This window comes from Bombyx mandarina, chromosome A1 (genome assembly GCF_030267445.1).
Source record: "Bombyx mandarina strain Sakado chromosome A1, ASM3026744v2".
NCBI lineage: Eukaryota > Metazoa > Arthropoda > Insecta > Lepidoptera > Bombycidae > Bombyx > Bombyx mandarina.
Genome location: NC_143234.1, coordinates 16,528,854 through 16,547,994, shown reverse-complemented (window position 1 = coordinate 16,547,994; position 19,141 = coordinate 16,528,854).

Genomic DNA, 19,141 nt, shown 5'->3' with positions numbered 1-19,141 from the left:
AATTTGTGGTACGTTAAGCCATGAGGTTCAAATCTCAAATTGTAATAAGCAATGCCTTTGCAGCCCAAATAAGCAGGACGGTGAAAACGAACCAAGCGTGCCGGTAACGCAACCTTCCTAAATAACAATCATCACGAGACTCTTATTACAGTTATTACCCGTCTGATAGGCATTAAATTAGCAACAATAAAGCAAAATAGCAACGCATGCGCATAACAAACATAGATCTATTAACGGTGCTTTTAGGTACCACAAGCACCGGTCACCGTCCTCGTCGAACGCGTCGCTTACGACGAAGGGCTCGACGAGCGAATTAACCCATAGACACAGCCCACTGAGTTTCTCGCCGGATCTTCTCAGTGGGTCGCGTTTCCGATCCGGTGGTAGATTCTGCGAAGCACTGCTCTTGTTAGGGCCAGTGTGAGCAACTCTTCCGGTTTGAGCCCCGTGAGCTCACCTACATGTTAGGGTGAAGCTAAAATAGCCTCTCAAGGCTATCAGCAAAGTTAGATAAAAAAAAAACGTTGGCATGGTAACCACTGCTATAGTATTAATATATTTTTGATCACGACTCTATATCCCGGGAAAACGCATGTGTTGCAAGGAAGCGCCTCTGTTGTCTTCTAAAGGCCGGACATCTCATATATAAAAATCAATGTTTGTCGGCTGCTAATTAAAGAGCATTATTGTTACAATTAGTTCTCAATATGTTTAATTTCTGTTAAGGTAAATTGTTAATGTAAATTAGTAAGTATAAACAATACGTGACATTTATAATATTATTATGTAAATTCTTTATTCATTTTTATGTCTATAGTAGTAAAATTTTCATTATATTGTTAGTATTCAGTTAAATGTATTATTATCATAAACAGTTAAGTACACGGCAGTTAATTTCTTTCCGTAGTTGATTACTATCCATCCGATAGTTGTCTCGAAGAGATCTCTCACCGCCCATTGTATTATACTTATACTATCATTATTATTATATATACTTATATATACATTGTATTATATCTATACTAATAGATAGAATTCAGTAGTAGTATATACGAAACCGGAGTTTTTCAAGCTGTATATACACAATTATTTGCTCTTTGCGAAAAACCAAACAAGCGTTTTAATTTTATTTTTAGGCACGATAGCTGCTGTTTCTTTGTCGCTAATTTCTGAACGGACTAAGAGGAAACTGACGAATTTCGTTAACAATTACTTTTTTTTATCATGTTGATACTGGTCAGAATATTAGAGCGAAGCTGTAAATTTTCTTGATTTTTCATCGTTTTTTTATGCGTGTACAATTATTGATGTCCATCAGATGTATAGAAAATTACGTTAAAAGGTTCCGTTACATATAAATAAACACACGTCCATATCAACCAATTGAAAAAGCGGAATATATTCACCCGGACCCACTGGATCCACATCTCACTATTAGAAATTGTATGTGAATGTCAATGGAACATGCCGTGCCACGATAGGAACTAGGAAGTCCTGTTTTATATCAAAATTATGGAGATATACTTATTAATTATACAGGCTAATTTCGATGCCTCCAATGAACACTACGCTAACTCCAAATTCGTAGGTTTACAGTAGGAGCGTTTAAATGAAAAAAGTTGATAAAATCTTTATTATCGCAGATATATTTACCTATGGTTTTTTCTTGTGTAACTAGCTGATTTACTCTTACTTCGAAACCCATCAATAATGAATTTGTAATACTTTTAAAATAGTGAAGCGATTTGCGTGAAAAACGAAAATTTCAAAATTTTGAGTCAGAGTAGTGTTAATTGGAGGCATCGATTTGTATAAGCCTGCCCGCTATTAGACTTGAACTAAACTAAACGCGCTTAGAACTTTTTTTTTTTTTTCCTACCTAAGCTGAGAGCCTTGAGAGGCTATATCAGCGTAACCCTAACTTTAGTAGGTGAGCTCACGGGGCTCAACCTGACGATGTTGCTAACACGTAAAATGCTTATCAACTCTCTAATATTGTCATTAATATATGCAAATGTACATTAGCGACTTCGTTGCATAATTTCTTAATCTTAATAAATCTTGCCAAATCAGTTGCATTTTAATCAAAGACCACACATAAAGGTACCAAAGAGAGTTGAATTTATGGGAAAATATTCATTCTGTTATGTTCTCGGAAATAAACAGCTCACTACACGAACGAATTATGGTAATACATATTTTCTTAGATTGTAAGGTACATCATATAATGTTTACGGATGTTTGTCACCTACAGAATATACAAGGTCTATTCTTGGGTATTCGGAAGATGACTTAGTTGTGATTTATATTTTATATTTTATTATTTTCTGTAGTACTTATCTTTAATGTTAAATATTTTATACACAACCTGCCTATGTGTTTGGTTAATAGTGGAAACTTATTTGTTTTTTTTTGTACCTATATTTCATGTTCGTTTTCCAAATGAATTAATTAATAAATTAAATGTGAAAATCATGTAATAAATTTATTAATGAGTAAATATTTGATTATTAAAATTTTAATAATCAAATATTTACTCATTAAAATTTTAATAATCAAATATTTACTCATTGGCACGGAATAACACAACAAAAATAGTTTTTATTTTATTTTGCTTCTGTCATATTATATTTATCCAAATTTTTTTTTTTTGCTTGGACGGTTGGACGAGCTCGCAGCCCACCTGATGTTAAGTGGTTACTGGAGCCCATAGACATCTACAACGTAAATGCGCCACCTACCTTGAGACATAAGTTCTAAGGTCTCAAGTATAGTTATAACGGCTGCCCCACCCTTCAAACCGAAACGCATTACTGCTTCACGACAGAAATAAGCAGGGCGGTGGTACCTACCCGCGCGGACTCACAAGAGGTCCTACCACCAGTGAACAAATAACAAAATGCGAAATGATAAAAGCCAACACTAGCTTAAACAAAAAGCTGTGTTATTGTAAATTTTCGCGCCAGAGATTTTTCTTACATGATTGTATTTTTTTACCTATAGAATAAGTTGGTTACAAAACCAGAAACTTTATACTTCAAGATGGCGTTTGTTTTTTAATTCCATATTTAAATTTGTTTTAACGTGAAGACTGTTGTGATTGTTAAGGCAGTACAAGTGTCCTTATTCTACTGTGAAGCAATTACGCGTTCCGGTCTGTAGCTAGTGGCATCCGTCAATTTTCCAATGCCACTTTGACGTAATGTCTCAAGGCAACATTTACGTTGTGATGTCACTTAGTATCAAGCACTCGTCTATCAATTTGAGGAAAACAGATAGTCTTCAGTGAACTTAACTGATTTTAAACTAACATTAATATTTTAATACTGCAAAATTACATTGGTTTTTGTTACAAGGAAGATTAAACAAATTATACTATTGTAAAGCTTTTCTTATACGACACAGGATGCAAGAATATTGTTTCCAACGTCATACACACAATAAACTTTTACCTTAAAACAAAACGAAAGCAAAATTAGCTTTCTATGATTATTATAAAAACTGGTGACTATAATAAGCTTAAGTTTGGCCAAACGGATATCGTGCGGTGTCCAGAATAGCGACAACTCATATTTTTACGTAGTTAACATGAAAGGTTAAGAGATACACCGAAGAATGATTATCACCGTTCTGTCGGTATCATGCAATGAAATTGCGATCACAAACCAACATTTACTAATGGCAGGGCTATTGCAAAGTGGCGCAGTTGGATACCACCATAACGTAGGGATTTCATTCATTACGCAATACTATTGGGACTTACATCTCATGGTCCGGATTGAATGACGATATTTACGTTCTCTGATACGTCTCTGAACTCTATCGAAATTGGGAAAGTTAATTAGTCTGGTATTATTTGACTAAGTGTAAACAGAAGCGAACTACAGCTGCCGACTCTGCAACATCATAGTTCAATCGTCATAACAGCTGCGCATGCGCACCTGTCTCTGCGCGTGCCCTAGCGTATCTCCTTAACAAGTTCAACAATCCTAAATTAGTTATTTTTTCACGATTCCGCACGTCACTAAATGCCACCAACCAAGGCTGCGTGGAATTCTCTATAAGTCACGTTCTTTAGAGTAATTTGATCCCATAAGGCCGGCATAACGATGTCGAAAACAGCTGGGTATTGTATTAAGCAAGATCTTGGCAAAATACGGAGAATGCAAGTGATTAAATGTGCATATCGGTACAATAATATTTCAATTAATTAAATTGATTTACTGCGGTTGATAGTCGTGCGGTTTGCGGCTTAGAATTGCACTGATCCATATCATGCCATAGGTGCCTTAAAAAGCCAACTAAGGGACTTCTTCTGACTACTATTTTATGCTAACGATAACATTTCCAAGGGTAGTTGACTTCAGGCAGACGGTCAGTCGTAAAACTTATACCAAATCCCTATGCAGCATGGTATGTTGGTAATGCAAATATGGGATAAGAGCATGAAGAAATAGGTTAATAGCATGTAACTGTATAAACTCGCCAACTAAACAACTTTAAGTTGGACGTGACACTTAGCCGCTGAATTTCTCACCGGATTTTCTCAACGGTTCGCGTTGCCTATCCGTGTTAGATTCATTCGCATACCCATCATGAGGCAGCGGCCCTTGAATTGTTAGAACTTAGCCAAAATATTACATCCCACTTTTTAAATATAGCCCTCGCATTTCTGGTCTGATCTATACAAATTATCACCTCGATACCATGGACGCTAGCTCTGTTCCATACTATCCGTATTCGGTTTCCGGTCGGAGCCTCGTGGTGAAATAAATTTGATATGTATTTCCGACACGCAGAAAATGGCTGGTAGAAGAAGATCCAATCACGGTGATTATTAAAAATGCTGTAACACTTTTATTATGGTTTGTCGTAATGTGGAGAAACGTTTGGTTAAAATAGCAGTATATTATTAAAATTGTTGGAAAATACTCGGATTTATTATCACCTGGTATTTTCCAAAAACGGAATCTTGCTTGCTTTTTAGATGTCTTTCGGCTGATTCGAATGTTTTTCTCGTATTTATTCGTTTTTTTTTCCTGATTTCATTATAACGTTGTTGTTTTTAATGTTGGATCGTAGTTTAAAGACAAATTGATTTATGCGTGTTCTCTTCAAACGTTTTCCAAATCTTCAACATTGTAATCTTTGCATTGGTTTTACGTGGCGACGTATCGCAGTGTAGGATAAATGAGGCCGTCAGCGCAAAAGTGGCCTAACCCACAATTTTTCATAATCATGCTTCTAATTATGTATATTGTAATTTATTTAAAATATAATAAATTTTGATGCAAAATCTGACTATCCATAGTTTCACCAGATAACAGATGGCTTTGTAAACATTATTTTTGAGCGTGTTGTTTGTTTGCCTACTCAAATTCAAATTCATGAAAACGTAAGCCTCATTGCTCCATAATAACTTTGGGGATATATACGACAAAGGGAAGATCTTCCACCGAGCGGATGATATTGCTCGGTAGACCGACGGTCCAGATGTTGTTATTCGGAACTTGTATATATGCGCTTTATCTTGAAAATGTCGTAAGCGAGATTCAGGCATCTGTCAATTATCTTACGTTGTATGATGGCTACCCGCCACATCACTCCCCTCCGAGACTGGAGGTCGTGTCATATTTAGTTATCGTTGTCCATGCTGAGATTAGCTTGCAAGTGCCAGTGCTGCTCGAAGTTTGCGGTGAGTCGAAACTGAGCTTGAATGCTGCGTGATTGTCGCCAGTGCTGCTTGAAGTCTGCGGTGAGTCGAGACTGAGCTTGAATGCTGCGCGATGAGGCAGTGTAGGTACGTGCCGTAGGGCCAGGAAGCGCGGTGAGTCGGCTGCGATGGTCCTGTTGAGGCTGCGATGCTGGCTTGCCGTGGGACGACTGTCGATGACTTGCTTTTATCTGCGAGAATACCGGGATTGTGGTAGCCGAAGTTCTTGATGCGCTGATGATGAATCAGAAGGTTGCGATTGTTCCGTCGCAGGTCACCAGTTATAGGAATATATACGACAAAGGGAAGATCTTCCACCGAGCGGATGATATTGCTCGGTAGACCGACGGTCCAGATGTTGTTATTCGGAACTTGTATATATGCGCTTTATCTTGAAAATGTCGTAAGCGAGATTCAGGCATCTGTCAATTATCTTGCGTTGTATGATGGCTACCCGCCACATAACTATGGTAAGCTTAGGCCACTTTTGCGCTGACGGCCTCAAATGCAGTCTTGGGTTTTAATAATGCTTTCAACGCCGCAATGTGCAGTGTAGCCTGTCCGATGGGGCTGATACCTGGACTCTATTTTACGGTCCGCCCGGTCGTCCGGCCGTCCGCACCGGACCGTGAATAGCCGGACGTAGGGAAATATCCGCTCCGCTATTGTCTATTTAGATGTTTAACTGACTGATTTAAAATACCTCCTCTCATTGTAAATAAAGTCGATTTTTTATTTCTTTGAGCTATTTTAGTTAATAAAATAGTGTAAATGAATTTGAGGTCTAAATGATTTTGTATATTTTGCGGGATCCATTGAAGCAATGAAGAAATTTATATTCGCGCCGGATTTGATTGAATTTTTTTTAAACCTCAGTAAATTATACTTAAATTTTTTTTTCTAGTTTTATTACTTCGAAAAGTGGACGAGCTCACCACGGCCGATCTGGTCTCAAGTGGTTACCGGAGCCCATAGACATCAGCAACGTAAACACCGCCACCCACCTTGACAACCAGTAAGCAGTCACTTTTAAGGTTTAATATCGTATTTATTAAGCGTAAAAGTTACGACGAACAACGAATCTCGAAAACCTCAGAATTTATTTTAAACGGCAATAGTAAAACGGTGTTTTTTTAAATTACGATCTTTTGTTTCTCTAAATATGTATGTATAATCCTAAATAAATAACAAAACCTTGTCCAGACGTCTACTTCATGTCTCGATATGCAAAGTGCGAAAGAGTTTACTGGTGGTAGGACGTCTTGCGAGTCCGCACGGGTAGGTACCACCGCCCTGCCTATTTCTGCTGTGAACAGTAATGTATATCGGTTTGAAGGGTGGGGCAGCCGTTGTAACTATACAACCTTAGAGCTCATGTCTCAAGGAGGGTGGCTGCATTTACGTTGTAGATGTCTATAGACTCCGGTAACCACTTAACACCAGGTGGGCCGTGAACTCGGCCACCCACCGAAGAAAAAAAAGGGTACCTTTATAAATCATTAACTTACATATTATGTACGTACTTATGTTATTACTCGTATATTATACAATTTTAAAAGGCTGTCTATTCATTATAAAAGATACAATTTCATTGTATAATACGTAATTACCATATGTTGACAAATTACTTCGACAATTAACAAATAAAATCGTTTAATAAAAAACACACCCGTAAAAATATATTTGCGTAATTAATTAATTGAGTAAGCCCGCACGGAAAGATACCATCTGTCTATTTATTTTTTTATTTTTTATTGCTTAGATGGGTGGACGAGCTCACAGCCCACCTGGTGCTAAGTGGTTACTGGAGCCCATAGACATCCACAACGTAAATGCGTCACTCACCTTGAAGTTCTAAGGTCTCAAGTATAGTTACAACGGATGCCCCACCCTTCAAACTGAAACGCATTACTGCTTCACGGCAGAAATAGACAGGGTGGTGGGACCCACCCGCGCGGACTCACAAGAGGTCCTACCACCAGTAAATGTTTCTATCGCAGAACAATAGTTTAATCCATTTTGAAGATTTAGGACAGATGGTATATACATAATCCAATTGAGACTTAGAATTCTTATCGCAAGGTGGTTACACTTAAGCACTTATTATCAGCTCGTTCACCCATCCGTACCACAAAAAACAAAAGTGTAGACCGCAAAAAATTAAAAAAAAAACACATCGTGAATCAACAAAAAATCGATTATGGATAAAAGTATATCCTACATTATGCTTCGTAAAGGTAACATCACTACATAGTATAAAACAAAGTCGCTTTCTCTGTCCCTATATCTGTCTGTCCCTATGTATGATTAAATCTGTAAAACTACGCAACGGATTTTGATGCCGTTTTTTTTAATAGGTAAAGTGATTGAAGAGGAAGGTTTTGTATGTATAATAACATCCATTAAATAGTGGAGAAATCAATAATAAATTACAGTTTCCGAAGCGAAGCGAAGGCGGGTCGCTAGTAATTTAACATAAAACATTTTTTCCAAAACTATACTAACACAATCACATTGCCTAAAAACCCGCATTTCCACACAATAAAACGGTTGCTTCTAAGCGTGGAAATACAAAGAGAATGGTGTCGAAGGTAACTTTTGAACAGCCTGGCACTAAAGTATTAAAACCCTATTCTATTCGAAAGGTGTAAATTAACAAATGACTTGGGATTTTTTTTAACTAGTCCAGAATTATTAGGCGTTTTTCTATGATAAATAGACTACATAAAAGAAAGTGACAAAGTAATTTTTTTATATATTTATAATAGTTTTAGTTTTAAGAAAAAGATAATCAGACGTTGCACAGAGTAAACCGGCCTTTGATACAGATAGACTTGTAAACTTTATTTACATATGAAGGGTAAAAAATCCGTCAGAATTTCCTCCATTTACTTTTTTTTTTCTTTTATTGCCGTATAGGCAGACGAGCACACGGCCCACCTGATGGTGAGTGGTTACCGTCGCTCATGGACGTCAGCAATGCCAGGGGCAGAACGAACCCGGGACCTGGGCGGGCCCCCGATGCGCACTCTGCGTGCCGTGGGTTCCGTCTGTGGGGGAGTTTTGCTGGACTTCCACCGGGCGCGTCCGTAGGTGGCGGATAACGGGCCTCTGGGAGCAGTCATACTCCCAGGGGTATCGCTCCTTCTCTCTCGTTGTGTTATGGCGGGAGAGATTGAGCGACGTGGACCAAAACCAGCAGGGGGGGTTCTGGGCTCTCTGCGCCCTTCACCTAGTTGAAGGGTGTTTCTTCCGGGGATGCCCGGGCCCCCGACTTCTTCCTTATTATTTTGAGTTTGTTTTTACTGTCTTTTTGTTTTCTTTATATTTTTGAATTAATTTATGTTGAGTTTGTCTGTCCTTATCTTCGTTATTATTTTGTTCTTTGTGTTTTGTTTGTTTACTATCTTCACTCTTGTACTGTTAGTTACATTTTTATGTTAGATTTTGTTATATTTTCCACTTCTTTCTTTCTTTATTCTCACCCAATCCCAAGTTTTGACGCCCGGCAACGGGACGAATGGCTGGTGGGAGACCAGTCTCGAGGGCGTCCTAGGGGACCGCACCCTAGGTAAATAAAAATAAAAAAGCATGAGCATGTCCAGCCTGAAAAAGTTATTACCCCAGGAGGGTACCTCTTGCTCTGCGGGAGGAGAATCCCTCCGTGCGGTCGAGAAATCGGCCGCACGCTGCCCCTCGTATTCTGGGGGGGGGCACAAGCTGTTCCGGGAAAGAGTCCGAGAAGGACGGGGAGAAAAGGAAGAGGTCCACAAGGGACGAAAGAGAAACGGTGCAAAACGAAGACCGGAGGAGAGAAAGCAGCGTTTGCTCGGAGGACAGCATGGTGGTCAGCTCCTGCTGTTCATCACCAAAGAGAACGACGCGCAAAAGGGCAAAAGGCTCGAAGAACGCAAGCTCCGACAGCAGTACCGAATCGGAGGCGTCTAGGTCAGGATCGTTGGTGTCCAGGACCAGACCATCGAAGAGAGGCCGAGGTCGTCCTCCAACGATCGGCCAATACGTGGGATTGGCGGCGGCGAAGCAGGCATACTTAAAAGCTCAACGTGAAGAGCTGGAGCTTCGCGCTGAACAGGAGGCAGTGGAAAGCGTGCACAACCTGCGTGAGAAGAGGCGCGCAGTACATTTAATATCCGGGAACATAACAGCAGATCCCGCGACTAGGCTCCAGGAGGCCGCCCAGATGGCCCTTACCATCGCGGCGAAAGCGCGCAACCCGAAGGGGACGTACATCAAAGCCCTTAAGGAGATGGCCACAACAATAAAGGAGGCCACGGAAGATCTAGCTTCCAGATCGGCCAACGAGGAAACCCTGAGGCTGCAGGCACTCAGCGAGAGACAGGAGGCGGAGATCCTGCAGCTCAGGAAGGAAGTAGAGGACGTAAGAGCGGAAATGGTGCGCCTCGCTCAGACGACAGCGCAGCCCACTCCCGCCCCAACACTGCCAAACGAAGACGACGAGCGACACCTGCAGATAATCATGCGAGCAGTCGGGTCCATGCTGGACGCCCGACTCGAGGGTCTGGAGGCCCGTCTACTCCCAGAGCCTCGCTTGCGACCACCTTTGGCCGCTGACGCAAGAAGGAGGAGCAGAGAGAGCGAAATCGATCCAGACACTGCAGGTCTTGTGTCGGAGGCGACGCCGCCTTATGCGGCTCTGCCCCAGCTTGAGACCAACAAGAAAGTGAAGCCCAAGAAACAGAAGGGCAATAACAAGAAGACGACGCCGTCAGCTCCACCAGAGCCGCCAGCTCCACCCGAGCCGCGCGCATTCCCTCCGGCCCCCGCTGCCCTTACGGTCAGTTGGGCGACCGTTGCGCGTAGAGGAGCACGGCCGAGAAGGGAAAAGGAGCCAGCACCGACGACCAACGCGGAAGGCCAACGAGACAGAAACCCTGCCCCGCTCAAGCCTAAGAAGAAAGGTAGAAAGAAGAGACTTCGAACTCCGCGCTCGCAGGCCGTTATTCTGAGGCTGCACCCGGAGGCCATCGAAAAGGGGCTCTCCTACCGGGAGGTGCTCGCCGAGGCGAGGGCCAGCATCGACGCCGGAGCCTTAGGGATCCCCATCGAGAAGGTCCGGTCAGCAATAACCGGAGCCAAAATACTCATAGTGAGCGGCGAGGACCAGATCGCGAAGGCCGACTTGCTGGCCGAGAAGCTCAAGGAGGTTCTCTCTTCCAAGAGAGTAACGGTGACAAGACCGATGGTGACCGCTGCAATCCGCATAAGCGGACTTGCCGATTCGCTGACGGAGGAGGAGATATGCACCGAGCTTGCGCGCATCGGCGAATGCTCCGTCGATGCAGTCAAGGCTGGCTCTATCAAGCCCGGATCCGGAGGAATGGGCCAGGTTCTCGTTCGTTGCCCGATAGCAGCGACGAAGAAGATTGTTACAGTGACGAAGGTGCGCATCGGGTGGAGCGTTGTTCGCGTCCACCTGCTGGAGGCCCGGAGGCTACAATGCTTCCGCTGCCACGCGTTGGGCCATGTGGGTGCACGGTGCCCGTCGTCGGTCGACCGCAGCCACGACTGCTACCGGTGCGGATAGACTGGCCACGTGGCATCCGGATGCACACTGGCACCGCGATGCGCCGTCTGCGCCTCCGCCGGGAAACCAGCGGACCACACTTCGGGGGGCGGCCGCACCCGTTGCTGCAGACCGAAGTCAACTCGGCGAGACGACGACTCCGATGGACGTCCAGCCTCCGTCGGGCACAAGGAAGACCGGGGTTTTATGAAGAACCGGGCATGCCGATGAACCGAGGAGGAAGTCGTGAGGAGGAGGTCGTGGACCTCGGTTCGTAGGCAGTGAAGGCGGAGCGGGTGGTGGGGTGGTGCGGGCAGAAAGCCCCCACCCGGCTCCTGCAGGGGCCGTCGATTGCTGGGTGCGGGGGCGCCCGGTGCTCGGCACTAAGGTCCTGTGGGGTGGTGGTGCGCTGTGGCTCCAGTGCGCCCCTCACGAGTCGTGGAGATGAGAGGGGGAAGAAGTCCCCGGTGGCAGATCCCGCCCAACGTAACATTGGGGTGGGAGCCGACGAAGGTGGGCCTATGGCGCGCACATGGCGGTACCTGGGTCCCCGCCCAGCCGGAGTGGAGGAGCTCGTTGGGGTTTAGTCGGTAGTCGTTAAGCTGGGCGGGTTTGGCGAGAGCTGAACTTAGCCCAGCGCGCCTTTCTAAAGGCGTAGTCTCCGTGGACCAATTGGTTGAGGGCGCGAACCTCGGTTCGCGACTTCTTCCTCTTTCTTCCACCGGAGGCGCGGAGTCCGACATAACCCGGTCCGACCCCCGTCGGCAGGGTATCCGTAAAGACTAGGATTCCCCATCGATACCAAAAAAAAAAAAAACAAAAAAAAAAAAAAACAAAAAAAAAAGGGGGCAGAACGAAGCCGCTGTCTACCGTTTAATACTCTCCACAAGCCTCGTTTGAAGAAGGACATGTCATAGCGTTCGGGAAACACCGTGGAGGGGAGCTCATTCCATAGCCGGATGGTACGTGGCAAAAAAGATCTTTGGAAACGCACTGTGGATGAACGTAGTGGCTCCAGATAGTATGGGTGACCTCTACTCCGGTGGCGGGCGGTGCGATGGTAAAAGCCAGATGTCGGTATCATCTCGAACAATTCCTCAGAGCACTCCCCATGGATCATACGGTACAGAATACAGAGGGAACCGAAGTCCCTCCGCTGAATATATTTATAAAGTTCCCATTCCGATCTTCTACCAGAGAAAAATATTTTAATGAAGTTTTATACAACTATGTAATAATATACGCGTGATAAACAGAGAGGGAATGGTGAATAATACGACTAAATAGAGAATTTCAATAAATAAAAATGTATGTAAATTGACAAATGACGTCGAAAAAAATTTAACCCTGAGACACGAGCTTACATTAAGACATCTAAAACGATTTCCAATAAACATACAATGTGTAGACATTATCGATAACAGTTAAAAGTATCGTCACTGAATATGAATTAGATGCGGCGTATTCCTACGTACCTTGAGCGACGTGGTCGTAATTACAGCGGGTAAAAACTAAAGATTATGCGGAATCATTTGCAACAAATACGATCAGAATTTACATTGCAGTTTTATTCGCTGTTTCCGAGCTTGTAGCTAATCGAAACATAATTTAGATCTTCCGATAAGACGATGTAGTGTAGCGTTATAAATTTATGAATACCATATCAAAATGAGATGTGACAAACTGATTTTTTAATGTTTCAAATACATATTAAATTGAACGATTCCAGCAAAATACATTGTTATTTTTGTACAAAAAACTTCATAATGTAGTTCATATAAAAAAAAGTTACATAAAAGTATACTTACAGTATACTTAAATTTAAAGTTAGATGAGATCTTAAGAAAACGAACTATCTGCATCAGTACTGGCATTCAAATTTGTAATTAAGGGAAGGGGACGCTAGAGGATTACCATCGGATGATGAAGAAGTGAGTGCGTCAAACAGGCATCGCACACTCGTATTTTAGCAGCTAGACTGTTGTAGTTCTAGAGTACCCCACTAGTACATAAGGTCCTCAGAAGTTATCTCCACTTGACCCTTGCGCTTGCTCCTTGACATCAGTCCAGGTCACGTCGGCAGTCCTCATCTCGCTCTCCACGGTGTGTCGCCAAGTGTGTACAGGGCGAGCAGGTCTTCTCCTGCCAAGCGGTTACCACTCAAACACGATTAATGCTGCGTTGACTCCGCTGCGCCATAGAGTATGTCCTATCCAACGCGATTTCTGATGGACAATGTCTTACACGATGGGGGCTTGGTCACATTTAGTCCAAAGGTCCTTATTTGATATAGTGACTGGCCAGAATATGCGGAGTATCGACCTGCAGTGGGTTCGTCAATGTCTTGGTCACTCTTGAGATCTCACATCCGAACAGGAGAACACTTTTGACTGTGGAGTCGTACAGGGTCAGCTTGATCCGACGAGTCATGACACTTGTCTCCCAGACTGGTTCACCTGTTGTTCTAACGTTGAATTCTCGAGCATTCTGGGTACTACTAGATCCTGCGATATTCGTTCGACTATTCGGGACTTTTGGGATGGTATGGACATGTGATGAGACGCAATGAAAATGAGGTTGGTAAGAGAGTGTTAACTATGAATGTGGAAGGATATAGAGGAAGAAGTAGACCTAAGAAGAAATGGATAGATTGCGTTAAAGAATTATGTGTAAGAGGGGAGTGAGCGATGAAATGGTATATAATAGAGGAGTATGGTAGGAGAAAACATGTTGCGCCGACCCCAGTTGACTGGGAGAAGGGCAGGAGAATGATGATGAAACTAGCTAGACTGACTAGTGTCATACTACTCTGATTTATCTGCTGTTATAGGGACCACACCTCGAGGCGCCGGCAATCCTGCCCACCCTATCTGCATTCTGACGACATGTCTACATGACACACTGTGTACCGCGCTCACCATTGTACCACACTAGGCTATTGTTATACCATTTTTATATCCGCACTTAATGCACATTTATTTTTAAAACTAATAGGATGTATGTTGAATGTTTTTATTTTACGTTTTTATTAGTACAGGCATGCATTGAAGTTGTAGCTAGTACGGACTGGTTTCTGGAGAAAATTTGTGTCCTGCAAAATGAATTCCAACATCTATCTTAAAGCATAGGATTGAAGAACCCTTTTGTTGCGTAGACAGGTGAATTAAGCCACATTCCATCGGTATTTAAGTGGAAGCCGAAGTCCAGAGACTTAAAAACGTGAATACTACATTTATACACCACCTTTACCAATATTACCACCAATATCACCTTTTCAAACTTGACAGAATGATTTGGACATTTACGCATTTTTTTCGGATATTGATTTTTATCAAATAATCCCATTATTTCAGCCTAAACGTTATTCGTCAACATGTATTACATTAGGAAGCTCGATATCTTTTTTTTATTTTTATTTGAACGAAGTTCCTTATGGGACGATGCGGAGGGGTAACCTAACCGGGAAAAAACGTACGTAACGTAAGATTTTTATAATTTATGTATAGTCTTAGTATGATGGCTGGCTATACAGTGTCTAATGTATAGTCTACGTGACGGCGGTTATTATTATTCATATAAATAGCTGTTTCTTTGTATATTATTATTATATATTTTTTATAAATCATTGTGAATAAAATAAAATTGATAACTTTGTAAACTAGTTTTTTTTTATAAATAAATAGAACATAATAAAACCCGAATAATTATTTTCTTTATACCTTGAATATAACTTAAAATTAATATTTTCATAATAAGGAACTTCGTTCCTATCCGGTGTCCCACGACACCACGCATTTTTTTATTTATCTACTTGTAATAATCTAAATAAACAAATTTATTATTATTATAATTATAATTTACTATTATTATATCTGCCTGTTAAATTTGAGCACCAACCTAGTCGCATTGTCTGTAATGTATTTTACGCCACGACAAATTCAATCTCAGTTCTAATACAATAAGTTGTTTTCTCAACATTTCTCTATGCGCTAAAAATTAGTAACAATTTATTCATTTATTTCAAAAAAAAAAGTTCTCCGAGCGGTTTGCAATACTACATTATTCTGTACACGAACTGATCTCCAAATTAGAGATCCACGTTTGAGATTTACTTTTTTTTATTCTACTAATTTATAGGTATTATTAGGAATCAGAAGAAAAACCATTTAAAAAAATATAACAATTAGCACACGTATACAGAGACTTAAAACAATGACTCACGCACACCACGTCCACGACTACCTTCTCTCACGAACGCCGCCGATCGAATGAATGTTTCGTTTTTTTTTTTTTTTTTTTTTTTTCCTACCTAAGCTGAGAGCCTTGAGAGGCTATATCAGCGTAACCCTAACTTTAGTAGGTGAGCTCACGGGGCTCAAACCTGACGATGTTGCTAACACGAACCCTAGCAAGAGTCGTGCTTCGCAGAATCTACCACCGGATCGGAAACGCGACCCACTGAGAAGATCCGGCGAGAAACTCAGTGGGCTGTGTCTGAGAGTTAATTTACTCGTCGAGCCCTTCGTCGCAAGCGACGGGTTCGACGAGAACGGTGACCGGTGCTTGAAGTACCTAAAAGCACCGTTAGTGGATCGGGAGGATCCGAGATAACGTGTTTTGGGCGACGTCGACTGCTTTCCATTCTGTCCGCAGGATCGGGAATGTAGTTACCGGCGGCCACGATGAGAGGGTTCTCGTGTCGTGCCGCTTTATCGAAGTGGCGCATGGACGCCGACTGAAGATACTTACTGATGGACTCTAAGTCCAGGTCGTCATGGAGGTCGACGTTCCTGACGAACCACGGGGCTCCGACGGCTATCCTGCAAAAACGGGATTGAATAATTTGAAATGTTTTTAGGTGTATGCGGGCCGCGTGAGCGAACACTACACTTGCATAGGTCATGACGGGGCGTATGCAAGTTTTGTAGAGTGTCACCTTATTTCTAAGGGACATTTTACTTCGCCTACATATCATCGGGTAGAGACGTCCTAGAATGAAGGCGGCACGGTCGCGTACCGTCTTAATGTGGGGGCGGAATGTCATCCTACTGTCGAGGGTGACGCCTAAATATTTGACCTTCGGGGCCCACGGTATGGGCTGGTCGAACATCGTGATTGGGCGAACGGCGGGGGCGGGGGGGTTGACGCGCCTAGTCGGGAGAGGGATGCTCAGCGTGGTGTTCGGAGGGCGACCCCTTTTGAAGAGCACCGCTGTGCTTTTCGTGGGGTTGATGTCGATGCGCCACTTCCGGAACCACTGTCCCATGGTGGTAGCTGCGGTCTGAAGTCGTCGATGAAGCAACGCCTTCTTCCTACACGAGTAGTAGATGGCGGTGTCATCGGCGAAGAGCGCCAGATGGGTCTCCGGAGACCGGGGTATATCGTTGATATACAAACTGAATAGTAACGGGGAGAGGGCGGAGCCTTGCGGGACTCCGGCTGTGACGTGACGGGGCCGGGAACGCGTTCCCTCGACTCGATATCGGAACGAAATGTTTCGAGCAAAGGCGTTGCTATTTATAGGCAAAGTCTTTGAACGATGTTCTCTCGACGAATGTCAACCGACAAATGCGCGGGTGACGGAGCTGCACGCCGGTTTTATACCCTTTTTGTAGGGTATTCCTTACACGGCTTCTCCTGACTGTGGTTCGTCCTCGACCACATAACTGGGGTCCACTCGTAACGATGATGCGCAAGCGTGCGAAAGATCTTGTTAAGTCCGCGCCTCCCGAAAGTTCGGCAGGGCAGCCGTCCCAGCTCCAGTCTGCAACCACGATGTGAGGCTGCACCACGTGTGGCGGGCGTCCCGCTCGACCGTCCTGATAGATAATCCTGAAAATGCAGGCGGAGCGCATAATTAGCTCAGCAGGACTGCAAACGAACTACTCCTTACTCGTGACTCCCTGCGTCGGGCTTAGTAGACCAAAGGCATCATAGTCCCCAACGAGTGAAGCAGCAGGCCACAGATCGAGCGACATCGCCCTCTGCGTCACTGCCAGTCGTACGGCACCGTGAAGTCGGCGGCTCGCTAGCATCACGTGCAGTGTGCACACGAGCAGCACGTGCGGTCAGTACGCCAGAAATAGACGAGCGCGCGCAGGCAGCGACACGCGAGTAACACGTGCAGTATGCACGCCAGAAGTAGATGAGCGCGCGCAGACAGCGGCACGCGAGGAGTACGCGCAGTATGCACGTCTGAAGCAGGCGAGCGCGCGCAGGTAGCGGCACGCGAGCAGTGCGCGCAGTATGCACGTCTGAAGCAGGCGAGTGCGCGCAGGTAGCGGCACGCGAGCAGTACGCGCGGTATGCACGGTATGCACGTCTGAAGCAGGCGAGTGCGCGCAGGTAGCGGCACGCGAGCAGTACGCGCGGTATGCACGTCTGAAGCAGTCGAGCGCGCGCAGCCAGCGGCACGCAAGCAGTACGCGCAGTTTGCACGCCAGAAGTGAGAGAGCGCGTGCAGGTAGCGGCACGGGAGCAGTGCGCGCAGTAGCAATCATCCTTAATGCGCATATTCCTGTTATTATCCAAGGGCCAGTGTGCGTCGCCCTTCGTTAAGTGTCTTCTGCATTTGGTTACCAGTGATCCCTGTAAAATGGTCCCAGACCCACTCGTACGAAGATCGTATTAAAAACGTACGAGTGCATTCCACACGCAGAGTTTATTCAAACGTGTGAAGCTTCCCGGCACGCCGACTATACTCAAACGTGCCGAGGCTTCTCAATACGCCAGCTTAGGCCGATTGTATTGAGGCATCTCACCGTGTAGAATTAATCACACGAGTGAGGGATACGTAAAATGGTCCCAGACCCACTCGTACGAAGATCGTATTAAAAACGTACGAGTGCATTCCACACGCAGAGTTTTTTCAAACGTGTGAAGCTTCCCGGCACGCCGACCATACTCAAACGTGCCGAGGCTTCTCAATACGCCAGCCTAGGCCGATTGTATTGAGGCATCTCACCGTGTAGAATTAATCACACGAGTGAGGGATACGTAAAATGGTCCCAGACCCACTCGTACGAAAATCGTATTAAAAACGTACGAGTGCATTCCACACGCAGAGTTTTTTTCAAACGTGTGAAGCTTCCCGGCACGCCGACCATACTCAAACGTGCCGAGGCTTCTCAATACGGCTCAGATTGTATTGAGGCATCTCACCGTGTAGAATTAACCACACGAGTGAGGGATACGTAAAATGGTCCCAGACCCACTCGTACGAAGATCGTATTAAAAACGTACGAGTGCATTCCACACGCAGAGTTTATTCAAACGTGTGAAGCTTCCCGACACGCCGACCGTACTCAAACGTGCCGAGGCTTCTCAATACGCCAGCCTAGACCAATCGTATTGAGGCATCTCACCGTGACTCCGAGTGAGGGATACGTAACTAGAGAGCAATCATCTATAGCTCACCCTTCAGGTTCACCATAGGAATACGTATATTTGTGAACAATGATCATTATTAACTTTACTTGCTCTCAAAGAAGGCAGCACATGTCTCAGGGGTCCACTCGCCCCGCCACGACACCATATATTGTGCAGCTGCTTGCGTAGTTTTGCCATAACTGCCGTAGGGTATAGCGTCCACTGGGTAGAATTTCGACAACCTTATACGGGCCACGCATGCCGGAATCAAGTTTACCTGCCGACCGATATTACGCAGCTACCGGCACGTCGCTTGCGTGCTACTGCCGCAGGAACCATCGAGGGGCCCGAGCTGGCGGCTATGCCCGTGAGGCACCATCCTCACCATTTGGTAAGGTCCACGGATTGCCGGATCTACATTTCCTGTAGACTGCGAGTTATTACCCAAACAAGATTATCGACATTAAAAACGGCTGCTGCTCGTCGGTGCCCGTCCACGCGAGCATCATGTCGCT